This window comes from Tenrec ecaudatus, chromosome X, assembly GCF_050624435.1.
Source record: "Tenrec ecaudatus isolate mTenEca1 chromosome X, mTenEca1.hap1, whole genome shotgun sequence".
NCBI lineage: Eukaryota > Metazoa > Chordata > Mammalia > Afrosoricida > Tenrecidae > Tenrec > Tenrec ecaudatus.
Window position 1 is genome coordinate 51,745,827 of NC_134548.1, and position 13,707 is coordinate 51,759,533.

The 13,707-nt window shown below is 42.0% G+C and overlaps 1 pseudogene; it reads right to left on the reverse strand.

Moving 5' to 3' along the window:
* Nucleotides 1–5,469: 5,469 nt before the first annotated feature.
* LOC142433340 (sentrin-specific protease 6-like) lies at nt 5,470–13,483 on the reverse strand (annotated as a pseudogene).
* Between the last annotated feature and the right edge of the window lie 224 nt (nt 13,484–13,707).

Genomic DNA, 13,707 nt, shown 5'->3' on the forward strand with positions numbered 1-13,707 from the left:
TCCCCTCATCATTCTCAAAATATTTGCTCTCCACTTAAGCTCCTGGTATCAGCTCCTGATTTTTTCCCCAAGTGAGATTTTTTTTCAACACATATACAGCTGAATAATGCTTAAACAAAAAAAAGAGAGAGAAACGTGACCTTATTAGCATAGTACCTTCCACATAAAATTCCCACAAACTGTCAGCATCCCACAGGATTCCACCTACATAGCAAATCCTAACGTGATACGTTGAGCGAAGACACCTTTCCCAATTATACTGCAGGCTGCTGTTCAAACCACCTTCAGGATATAGAGCGTTCTCTGTCAGCTCTGTAAGTAGCGGTGAAGCAGTGAAACTCTTGCATGCATGTGGGCAGTCTTGGACTTAGTGCTGCTGGACTGCCCCCCGGCCATGGGTCCATGATTGCTCTCAGTGGAGGGAATCTTTCCTGGAGACTTCGCTCAGTAGAGGGAAGCACTCAGTGGAGACAGCCATCTTTGTAAATCCGATGTATCAAATAGCACGTTCAGGTTGCCTACCATTCAAGCTACACAAGGACATAGATCTGACACGGATCCCGGCACCTTCCTCCTGACCCCAAAGCAGCCTTAGTCCTTCTTCATTCTGGGAACCAATTGTTTGGAGTGGTCTCTTAAGATGACATTCATTTGCCATCCCTAATCTAAAAGTACCCTTTCTGGAGGGTCTGGGGGCTGGAGGCCGGGGGTGTGTAGAACAATTTAAATAACCATTCCAAGCGCTATGTAATTGTTGAAACCATCCATCACCCCTAATCTGCAGTGCACACTGTGTGAATTTCCAATTGAAATTTACCATAAACCTCTCTGTGCTTTTATTTATTTTCTTTGAGATGGGATTGCAAACGTCTAACTCGTGGGAGCCACATCCCATAGCTCTTTATCATGTTGTCAGGTAGTGTGAGGCTTTGCTCCTGTGCAGTGCTCAGAAGTGTGCATGGGGAAGTTAGGATGATGCTTGGTGCTCAGCATTTGGAAAAGAGTAAATATAGTAAAGTGCAAAGTATATGGAATACAGTAAAGATAGACCAGCATCCTGGAGAACAACTCAGGGCTCACTATAGCTGCCATGGTTAAGCAGCAGTACTGCTGGGCGCAGGAAGGAGAAAATATTCTTAGAGAGTGCGCAGTTTCATCTAAGCTCTTTCTATTTGACCTACTGCCTCATCTAGTGAAGAGAGTAGCAGACAGACCCAAGACCTCACTATGAAATACTTTGTGTTAGAAACTAAGAAAGTCGCCCGTGGCTGGCAGGGTCCCTCCACCACAAGGAACTCTGCGGTAGAAAGATCTGTGGAGCTGCTCCTTCTTTATGGTTTGTTACAAGTTGGTTTTTGTGTTCTTGTTTGTTTGTTCCTGCTCGATCAGATGTAGCCAGGAGCCTGGATTAGCCATCCCAGCTGCTGGATCCTCTGCCTGGATGTTGTGTCCTTCCCTTCTGTCCATGAGATATCCAATTATTCTGTGTTCTGTTGGCTCGGTGCCTGAACATATGAAGCCCCCACTCCACATCGTGGAACAGCATTTTCCTTTGGGCCCTTCCTTAGCTCCCAAACTGGGCTCAGCAATTTTATGTAAGAGCACATTCTCAGTATCGTTGACAATAACACTCACATTGTGTGTGTATCATTGTGTGTGGGCGTGTGTGTACTCACTACAACCAAGTCAGTGCCATCCCTTAGTCACCCTTTAGGACAGGGCAGAAAGGACAATACTGTAACTATTTACTGGAGTAGAAAGCCGTATCTTTGTCGGAATAGAGACCCAATGCCCATTAGTACCCCATTGGACATCCCTTCACAGAAGGGTCACAAAGAAGGGACGAGCCATCCAGGTGCAGTATAGCACCGGTGAAACATACAACATTCCTCTACTTCTTTAATGCTTCCCCCACGCCCCAATATTATGACCCCCCTCCTATCTTAGAAATCTAGCTAGACCGGAGCATGTACACAGGTACAGAAAAGAGCTCAGGACACAGAGAATCCAAGACAGATATTGAGAGTAGTGATACCATGATAGCAGGGGGAAGGGGCCTTCTACAGCTTTTATAACCATCCATACAGCCATTGTATCAGGCACATCAGTACATTTGTTGCCATCATCCCTTTCAAAACCCTTTCTTTCTCTTGAGCACTTTGTGTCAGCTCCTCTTTGTTTCCCTCTCCCTCCCACACCCTACCACCCTTCTTAAACCTTGATGAATTATAAATTATTCTTCTTCTATTTTTCTTTTTTTTGTTTTGTTTTTTTAAATCATTTTATTGGAGGTTCATAGAGCTGTTATCACAATCCATCCATACATTTTGTCAAGCACATTTGTAAATAGGTTGCCATCATCATTTTCAAAACATTTTCTTTCTACTTGAGACCTTGGTATCAGCTCATTTCCCCCCTTCCTCCCTCATGACCCCTTGATAATTTATCAATTATTTTTATTTTTTATAGGTTATTATTAACTATTGCTAACATGCACATTCTTGCTTCAGAATATTGGAAAAATCTTCTAGATACTGTTCTTCCCTGCACTGTGCTCCCTCTGTATTTGAAAATATAAACAATCATAAGCATTGTAATTTGAGAAAAATATTTTGGTTTTCTTATTACAAAATAATATGCTATCATGACAGAAAACAAGCAAAATTAAAAAGAGCACAGAGAAATAAGTTAAAAAAATATCTGCAATTCTACCAGTCAGAGGTAATGATTTAAAACAAACAACCATAACAACAAACAAGTATATCCAACTACTTTTAAGACACATCATCTTCAAGTCATTTTTATAATGTGGAATATAGTCCTGAAAAGATATAAAAAGGGTCAGGGGAGACATGCTATATTTTAGTGTGGCCAAGGAAATACTCTTTTAGGGTATCATCACTTAAAATCGAGTACATGTTATGCATTACTAAATTGCGATATGGAAAACATGGGACAGAAGCTGTTGGGCTAATCAAATCCATTTCAATGACTTTTTCCTGGCTGTCCTTTTCTGTGGAGCCTGAAAGTGAAAACCTTCTCTAACAGCAGGGGCTGGGCCTGTCCTTTGTTCAGGCCTTCCAAAATACAAAGGCACTAACTTAAAAAGGAGAGCATGGTTGCTTTTTGCACTTTCCTCAGTTTTTAATTTGTGGAAGGTAGACATGAGGCCTAAAACACAGGAGCCCCTTTGAAACTGTAAGAACCAAATGTAAAAGCAAAAGACAGCAGGGTCGAGTAGCACTGGGAACTATTGATGATTTTCATAACAGCATCTCCAGCTCAGATGCTTTTTAAAATTTATTTTTACTAAAAGATCATTTTATTGGTGGCTCTTGCAACTCTTACTACAATCCATACATTGACTGCATCAGGCATGTTTGTTGCCATCATTCTTTTCTTGATGTTTAATTTCTATTGAGCCCTTGGTATCAGCTCCTCTCTCTCCCCCCACTCGACGACACTTGATAGATTATAAATTATTACTATTTTCATATCTCAACACTGACTGCTGTCTCTCTTCCCCCATGTTTTCTCTTCTTCTTTCCCCTGGAGGGGGTGTGTGTGTGGTTATGTGTTGATCATTGCGATCGGTTCCCCCTTTTTCCTATTTTTTTAGCCCCTTTCTCCTACCCTTGTGGTATTGCTATTCCTACTCCTCATCCTGAATTCTGTGTGACGTGAGTTCCCATCTCTTATCTATACCTGTGTGCATGTTCTGGTCTAGTCTGAATTGAGAAGCAGCATTGGGGTCATGATAGTGGGGCGTGAGGAAGCCTCGAAGTTTTGGGTCTCTGCTCCAACCCCCCTCGTCCTCAACGATGTTTTTTTTTCATTTGCTATGTGTCTTATGACGCCTGTTACCCGGTCCCAATGACTCCTCATGATCACACTGGCAGTGTGCTTCTTCCATGTGGGTTTGTTGCTTCTCTGCGAGATGGCCACTTGTTTAACTTCAAGCCGTTAAGACCCCAGAAGCTGTATCTCTTAAGAGCTGCACACCACCAGTCTTCGTCACCACATTTGCTTTTGCACCCATTTTGTCTTCAGTGATTGTGTCTGGAGGGTGACCATCTCAGATTGCCAATTTGTTAGAACAAAGTGTTCTTGTATTTTTTAATTAATAAATCTTTTTATTGGGGCTCATACAATTCTTATCACAATCCATACATACTTCAGTTGAGCAAAGCACCCTTATACATTCATTGCACTCATCATTCTCAAAATTCACCTTCCACTTGGGTTCCTGGAATTAGCTTTGTTTCCTTTTTTTCCCTCCCCCCTCCCTCCCAACTCCCCCATCCACCTGGTCCCTTAATAGTTTATAGATAATTATTTTATCTTATCTTACACTGCCTGGCGTTTCCCCTCACTCACCTTCCCATTGCCCATCTCCCAGAGAGGAGATTACACATAGATCTACAGGATCGATTCTCCCTTTCTACACCCCCTTCCCTCCTGGTGTTGCCACTCTTACCGCGAGTGTTGAGCGGTTCGTCTGTCCTAGATTCCCTGATTTTCCAGATCCCTACAGCACTGCTGTACATCCTGTGGTATAACCAGGTCCGCAAGGTAGAATTGGGGTCATGATAATTGGGAGGGGAGGAAGTGTTCAGGAACCAGAGGAAGGTTTTGAGTTTCATTGTTGCTACACTGAACCCTGAGTGACTCATCTCCTCCCCACTACCCCTCTGCAAGGGATGTCCAACTATCTAAAGATGGGCATTGTGTCCCCAACACGCACTCCCCCTCATTCACGGTGATGTGATTCCCACGACCCCCACCCCTGCTTTGTTGTTTGAGACCTGGTCTCCTCTGCCCTTCACGATCACCCATGTTGGTGTGCTGCTCCTGTGTGGGCTTTTTTGCTTCTGGGATAGATGGCCACTTGTTTTCTTTCAAGCCTTTAAGTCCCCACAGGCTATATCTGTCAGTAGCCGGGCACCATCAGCCTTCTTTACCACACTTGCTTATGTACACCTTCGTCTTCAGTGTTTATGTGTATCAAGCACATTAGTACATATGTTGCCATCATCCCTTTCAAAAGCTTTTCTTTCTCTTGAGCCCCTTGTGTCAGCTCCTCTTTGTTTCCCTCTCCATCTCCCTCCCCACCTTTACACCCTAGTCAAACCTTGATGAATTATAAATTCTTCTTCTTCTATTTTTTCCTCTATTTTTGTTTTGTGCTTAGAAGTTGCAGGTTTAAGTTCTAGAAACAGAGAACACATAACAAAAGCTTCCTAATGGGTGAAAAACGAAATGATAAATGCTAGGAAAATTGGCCCCATTAACATAATTATCGACATTTACTTAATACATACTTTATGGAAAATTAATTATAGGACATTTAGAGAAGCATGAAAATTTACAAATCACTCTGAGTCATGGACAATTGCATGTTTTATTGTCTAGACCAAGATAAAGAGTGTATTATTTCTAGAGGCAGAACTGACCAGGCAAGAGAAATGGTCAGTCTGCGATCCTGGCGTCATCTGGTTGCGTTCCTTCACCTAAAGGCGTTTCTTCTGAAAGCCTGTCTGCACGCTTGTTCTCCCGTTGCACTGCTCTGCTTCCATCTTCAGAATTAGGTTGCGGATTTCCTCTCTCTTTGCCCGTATTCTTAGAGGAGGAAACCAGTTTTTCAAATCCATAGGTAGTGCAAAATTGAGAACTGGATTCTCAAAAAAACTCTCGACATACTGCAGCAAATAGACACCGCAATCACTGAGGTTGCTTTGTTGGGGCACGTTTGGACTCAGGTCCATCATGACATCTGTGGAAAAACTCCTCTTGGTGCCTTTTTTAATTTCCCATTCCTCCTCTAGATATTCTCGAAGAATTTTCACAACATGTGAGCGGGAAGGGCCTCGTAGAGAGTCCAGAAGCAAGATGCAAGGCTGCTTACAGGTGGGCTCGAAATGCCACTGTCCTCTCTCCGGGCTGCAAGGGCTCTCCTGCTCTTTGAAGGGTGACTCATGAGGACAGTTTGGCTTGATTTCACTCACTGCGTGTGCATGTTGTGGCGGTCTTAAACAGTCCCCTTGTGGCCCAAGCTCACTGTTATTCTTATCAACAACTTTCTCACACACGGAATCTCCTTTCTTTGATGCTTCACTTTCACTTGCAGTCTGGCTTATTTTTTCCAAACTACCTTTTACATTGCATGTATTTCCCCCACACTGAGGGTACCATTCTTCCCGTGTGGCACTCTTTGTAGGAAATAAAGGCATGTGAGGCTTTCTGTTTAGAATACTAGAAATTACAGGCTTGGCAGAGCAGGCTTGTGAAGAACTTGCCATTAAGTTGGCTGGAGGAGAAGAAATACAATGGTCTACTACAGATGAAGTTTTTTGGACGAGTGCATTTTTGTGGAAATGAGGATTATGATCATATTGTGGTTTCTCAAAGCCAGGGAAACAAATAATAGCCAGAAACCAATGTGCATTTTCATTAAGGGGTACAAAAATAAAATCTTTTGCAAAAATATTTACATGCCGGGTCCAGGTTTTTACTCTCAGATGTCGCTTTTTTGGTGTTGATAGATTGGTACATTCCTGAAAAGGCTGTCTTTTTATGTCAGTCAAGCATGGGTAGAAAAACGAACTGAAGATATGAATTCGGTTCGCTTCCTCTTTCTTCAGTTTCTCAAGCACCAAATATTTCAAATAAAAGTCAATTATAATATCATTTAGAAATACCCCTTCCTTTAGACAGTGTAGGTCCACATTGGTAACACAGATTCCTCCTCTAGCTGGAGGTGGTGGGTACACTATTAGTTTTTCTACAGGACCAGTAAAGGCGGCTTGGTTCTGTCCAGTTGCTTGGTCATCACCAACCAATTGGAATTTCTGTTTGATTTGAAGTAGTATTTTAGTGTCAAAGGACACAGTTTTCATTATGTTTAATTTTTGTACCACCGTTCCTTTGATGCTTTCGGCATAGGTTTTTCTACAGGCAACAATTCTGGTATTGGCTTCGTCAAAGGAAATTTTTGAAAAAAAATTGGAAATCTTATTCTTTCTACCTATTTCAATAAGGATGTTTTCAAATCGTGTATTTGTTTCAAGATCAAGGTCAGTGTCAAAACTTAAGATAATATATCGTTCTAGATTCGGTATCTTATTTATTTCTTTACACTCAGTCCAAACTTTCTCTTTCTTGTGCATTTGCAGCTGCATGCTTAACTTTCCATAAACTGCTGGTGTGGTCTGGAGAAACACGACTGGGGGGTTTCGGACTTGACACCAGTCACATTTCATTACATCATAGGTGTCTAAGGTAATTGCTACCTGACAACCTTCCGGTTCTTCTAGCTTTATCTTGATAAAATCCAAAGTAAAAGTGACTGGCTGTAGTAACACCCGGAGAAGTATTCCTACTCGTATACATCGGCACTTTAAAATGACCCTGTCACAGGAACCCTGGCAGCTGTTGGACAAAGGATGGACTACGGTTTCTTCAGAAACAATTTTACGCCGTTTTGGAGGCTTGTTGAGACCAAAATTGCCTAAAGGGTCTCTCATGCTAGCTTTCATTGCCAATGGAGCGGTATTTAACTTGGCTTGGGCCAGAATGCCTCCTCTATGTGTGTTTTCGTTGCAGGCTGCTTCCAGACCCCCGGTGGGGGGCGCTCGGGAGCAACATGCTGAAGCAGCCTGTTGAGGAGCTACGCTCTCTCTTCTGTTGGCTCTGTCACTGTCCTCATCATCACTGAACAAATCGATTGGATCATGTGGATGTGAAAGGCTGGGTTTCCTTTCCTTCCTCTTTGCCATTTTGGTTCCTTTCGCATTGGCTAGAATGACGTTCGCACTAGTCTGCACGTATGTCTGTCTACTATCATCACAGTTCACAGTCATATCAGTGGGGGGCTTACCCTGGCTGGGGCCATAACACTTGTTGATTGCTCTTGTATTTTGTGACTTCGGGCCTGCAGTATTCTGAGGAACCGACATCCTGGATAATGGTCCAGGCGATTCACTCGGAACTGTGGCTTGTCTACAGTTCTTGTGAAAGTCCTTGGACAGATTCATACCGCCACTTCGTCAGACGCGGTGATCGTCCTTTCTCTTCCAGAGCTTGGACGACCTTCAAGCTGCTCACGGACCTTGACAGGGAAACTCCCAGAAAGACCAGCGGGATTCTTCTGAAGTGGGCGTGGCACGAGGGGTATCATTGTTGATGTCAGAACACCTTGGCAATACTTTGGGGCCAACGGAAAGGCCTTAAAGGAGCAGTGTCTACTTTCTGGGAACCAGGTGGTTATCAGTTCCTTTCTGTTCGGGCTGCTGCTTGCACTAATGACACCCGTGCGCTAGCATGCAAATGTCTACCATGAACTACAGTTGCCGAACATAATGGTCCATTTTGTGTCTTCTCACTCAAGTCTTATGGTCGCTTACCATGTTAAGTCCAAGTGAGTTCCCTTTCAAAGTTTTAAAACTTTCAATCTTGTTTTATCTTACATAGGTCATCAAGAAACAATTTCAGATCGGCAATTCACCTTTGTTCCTTTTGAGGTCTCAGAATCCTCATCTTCATCTACACTTGGCAGATCTGCCCCATCTTTATCTATATCTCCTTCATTTGCTTCCTCATGACCAAAGCTCCAATTATTTTATTTTTAATAGTTTTATCAGGGGCTCATACAACTCTTACCACAATCCAAACATACATCAATTGTGTTAAACACATTCAATGCCCTCATCATTTTCACAACTTTTACTCCCCACCCCAGCCCCTGGCATCAGCCCCTCATTTTTCCCTTCCCTCCCCACCTCCCTCCTTCATGAACCCTTGATAATTTATAAATTATTATTTTGTCATATCTTGCTTGTCTGACATCTCCCCTTGCCCACTCTTTTGTTGTCCATCCCCTAGGGATGAGGTCACATATAAATCATTGTAATCGGTTCCTGGTTTCCAACCCACCTCACTCCACTTTCGAAGTGTAGTCACTCACACCACTGGTCCGAAAGGGATCATACACCCTGGATTCCCTGTGTTTCCAGTTCCTATCTGTACCAGTGTACATCCTCTGGTCTACCCATATTTGTAAGGTAGAATTGGGATCATGATAGTGGGGGAGGAGGACACATTTAGGAACTAGAGGAATGTTGTATATTTCATTATTGCTATGTCGGACCCTGACTAGCTCATCTCATCCCCAAGACCCTTCCTTATGTAAGGGGATGTCCAGTGTCTTGCAAATGGGTTTTGGGTTTCCACTCCGCACTCCCCAACTCATTCACTGGGATATCTTTTGTGTTCTGATGATGCCTGATACCTGATCCCTTCGTCAGTTTGTGATCACATGGGACGGTGTGTTTCTTCCAGGTTAGCTTTGTTGTTTCAGAGCTAGATGGCCACGTGTTTACCTTCAAGCATTTAAGGCCCCAGATGCTATATCTTTTGATAACTGGGAAGCATCAGCTTTTTTTTTTTGCCACATTTACTTATGTGCCCATTTGTCTTCAGTGATTGTATCAGGGAGGTGAGCACAGAATATTATGATTTTTTGTTCATTGATGCCTGGTAAAGGATCCCTTCGGCCCCTTGTAATCACCAGGCTAGCGTGCTACTTCTAGAAAAGAAAGCTTGTATTCAGTTCAACGACTATTTGTCGGCCTTTAGGAGTGTTTTCCAGTCCAGTGTGTAGGGGCATCACACCCTGGCCCAAAGTCCACCTTTAGCATTCCCTGTAGACCTTGCCACTCTGTTTCTTTCTGTTCTGTTGCACCACTTTACTGTTTTGCCTAGGTGTGACGGGATCATCTGGGGCGCAATTCCCTCACTGTGTCTCCGGTGTTGTCCCCTTTAGGGCTATGGGTCAGTGAGGGACATCATATCTCACAGTGGGGCCGACCATGTGGACTGGCTTCTCTAATTGGGGACACTTTCCTCAAGCCTAGTGGGTCAGGATGTACTCCACTCTCTCCTCCTCCCCTTTCATCGTTTCCCATGTGCTCCAATCAGATATCTCCATCTCCTGGAGCTGCAGATTCAATGAGGTCTTTTGAAAAAAATTCTTCTGGATGGGGGAAGGAACAGGTATCCACATAGTATTTGGGATTAGAGCCTGCCCCTCACACCTCTTCACTTGTTCCCTCCTCCACCCTGGCATGTTGCATTCACCTCTTGGAGCACTGGGTTGAAGTCTTGAGATAGTTTGTTGTGTTAGAACCCTGTCTAAAACAAGCCTGGTCCATATTTCCCTGTGGAGATATAAGCAACACCTTCCCCTTGGGTGGGTTACTGCCCTGTGCCCCTGATACCAATTTCTTTTTTATTATTAGTATTTTTTCCTTTTCCCACCTTGTTTTTAGTTGTCTACCATATGTATCCCTGTATTTGGTCTGGTCTGTGCCATACTACCTAGTCCTTAGCCCAGGAATGTTTGTATACAGCAGCTTTTCCACTATGGCCAGTTTGCTTTTTTTTTTTTTAAAGCTTACCTCAGCGGACTCATGTAGTACTTGTCCTTTTGTCCGTGGCTTATTTCACTTAGCATGATTGCCTACAGTTCTTCCCATGTAGCGATGTGCTTCATACGTTTCATCACTGCTTTTTAGCGATGCATAGTACTCCATTGTATGTATGTACCACAGCTTTCGAATCCACTCATCAGTTGATAGAAATTTGGGTTGTTCCCAACTCCTTGCGATTGTGAACTGTGCCGCAATGAACATTGGAGCACACATGTCTGGCCTTGGTTTCTTTCTTACCTCTTCTGGGTATATGCCCACTAAGGGGGTTGCTGGGTCATATGGTAACTCAATTTCCATCTGTCTTAGATATCACCAGATCGATTTCCTTAGTGGGTGTACATACTTACAGGTCCACCAGCAGTGGATGAGTGTTCTTGTCTCCCCACTGCCCCTCCAAACTTGTTTCTTTATATTTTTTTGAATTGGGCTATCTTTGAGGGTGTTATGTGGTACCTCATTGTTGTTTTAATTTGCATTTCTCTTATGGCTAAAGATCGGGAATATTTTCTCATATGTTTTTGGGCCATTCAGATGTCTGCCCCTGTGCAGCTACCAGAGTATTGTGGATTTTACTAATAAGGCCTTTGTGTGATGTTCTAAAGATGTTTTCCCAGTCCGTGGACACTCTTATTGCTCTCCTGGTGAATTCTTTCCATGTACACAGGTGTTTTATCATCATTATATCCCATTTGTCAATATGTTTCTCTTCTGTACCTGTGTCCTTTCCTATTTGTGATAGCCTGTGTATTCCCTGTGCCAAAGTTCTCAATTTCATCCCAATTCCTTCATTGATGGCCCTAATAGTTTCAGGTTTAACTTCAAGATCTGTGATCCTCTTAGAGTTTCTTCTTGAGCATGGAGTGAGATAAGGTTCTTGCTTCATTTTTCTGCAGCTAAATATACATATTTTTCCAGCAGCACTTGTTAAAAAGGGCATCTGCTTCCCTTTGGATAATGTTGGGGCCCTTATCAAAGATCAGTTATCTCTACGCTGATGATTTTTTTCTGGCTTTTCAGTTCTTTTCTATTGGTCTGAGTATCTGCCATTGTACCAATACCATGCGGTTTTGACCACTGTGGTTGTACAGTGTGTGCTAAATCCAGGTAAAGCAAGCCCTCCTACTGTATCCTTCTTTTTGAGGAGTTCTCTGCTAATTCTGGGCTTCTTCCCTCTCTTTATATGAAGTTGGTAATCAGCTTTTGCATTTCTTTGAAGGAAGATGAGGGTAGTTGTATCGAGATTGCATTAAACTTATAGAGTGCCTTAGGCAGAACTGACATCTTGACTATATTGAGCCTTCCAATCTATGAGCCTGGGATATTCTTCCATTTGTTGAGGTTGCTCTTGGTTTCTTGTAATAGCGTTCTGTATTTTTCAGCATATTGATCTTTTGTTCTTTTAGGCAGGTATGTCACTAGATATTTCAATTCGTGTTTGGCTATTGTAAAGGGTTTCACCTTTTTGATCTCCTCTTCTGTGGTCTTATCCTATGTGTGTAACAGTCCAATGGACTTCTGTTTGTTGATCTTGTATCCTGCTCCTCTGCCAAACTCCTCTATTGCTTCCAGTACTCTCCTTGTGGAACTTTTGGGATTTTCCATATATAAAATCATATCATCTGCAAATAATGATATTTTCACCTCTTCCTTCCACAGAGGAAAACATTTGATGACTTTTCTTTGCCTTATGCTGTTAGCTAATACCTCTAGCATGATAGTAATTAAGAGTAGGGCCAAGGGGCATCTTTTCTGGTCTCCTTTTTCAGTGGGATTGTGTTAGTCTTTTCTCCATTGACTACCACATTGGTCGTTGGTTTTTCATATATAGCTTGTATTGTCTTGAGGAATTTTCCTACCATTCCAGGTTCTCAAGTGTCTGAAACAGGAATTGGTGTTACTTGTTGTTGAATGCTTTTTCTGCGTCTATCCATATTGCCATGTGGATTTATAGTTTTTCAAACTACAATTATATTTAAAGCAACCATCTCTCTTAGACTCCGAGCTCGCCAAAGCTATTCCAGCTCACGGTCTGATCCACCGCCACCTTCTCGGCTTCCCTACTTGTAGCCCAGTGAAATTATTATTATTTTTGTATCTTACACCCACTGCTGTCTCCTTTAACCCCCACATTTCTGTTGTTCATCAAGGCTGGTGGTTTTTGTTGCTCATCAGGTAATTCTGAAATTTTGGGGGTAATATTTAATTTTTAATATTTACATTTAAGAACATTCATTTGAAATCTATTTTTTTGCCAATGGCTTGGAATGGGGCTCTATTTATTTGTCCATGAAGAGATAATCAAATGTTCTCACACTGCTGATTAAATAGTTTAACATATCCTCAATGACCTATAAAGCTCTCTAATTATCCTTTCTCACAGATTTGGCTCTATTGTATTGCATTTGTTTTGCTACTCATGTGCTCATGCCATTTTTGTATTGTACACAGAAATTTCCACACAAACTTTCATCCCCAGCAATGGCCCAATAGGTGTCTGTCTTTATAGTTATACCTTTTCTAGATATTTCATATACATAGTACCATGAAATACAGATTATTTTGTGTGTGCCTTCTGTTAGCATATTTTATGTTAATCCACCTTTCATATATAACAACTTATTCCCTATATTCTAAGTACTATATTATTGTGTATGTATGTATGTATGTATGTTTACACACACACTCACACACCCACATACATGCAGCATTTTGTTTATCTTCTCCCTAACTGAGGTACAGTTTGGTTGTTTACAGTTTTTGCTTATTATGAACAATGGTGCTGTGAGCGTTTGCATATAGGTTTCGGGGTGAACAAATGATTCATCGCTCTGACATAAATACTGAGGGGTGGAATTGTGGCACTTTATAGACATTGTGTATATAAAATGTTTAAAGGAATTATAAAAGTGTTTTCAAAGGCAGATAAACTATTTTGCATACTCACCAATCGTGTCTGAGAGCGTGAATTTCTCTACATCCTCACCAATATTTTTCATTTTCTATCACTGTGAGCATCGCTGATTTAGTTGCATGTGAATTTAAATCACGTTGCGATTATACTTTGCCAATTATGCATGTTAAGTATATTGTCACATGTGTATTTGATTGGGATATCTATACATAATATTTTGTGGAATGTCTGTTCTTTTCCTCATTTAAAAAAAAACGAGGAAAAAAGGTTACGTAGCGTAATTTATCATTTAAAAAAGGTTTCATGGAG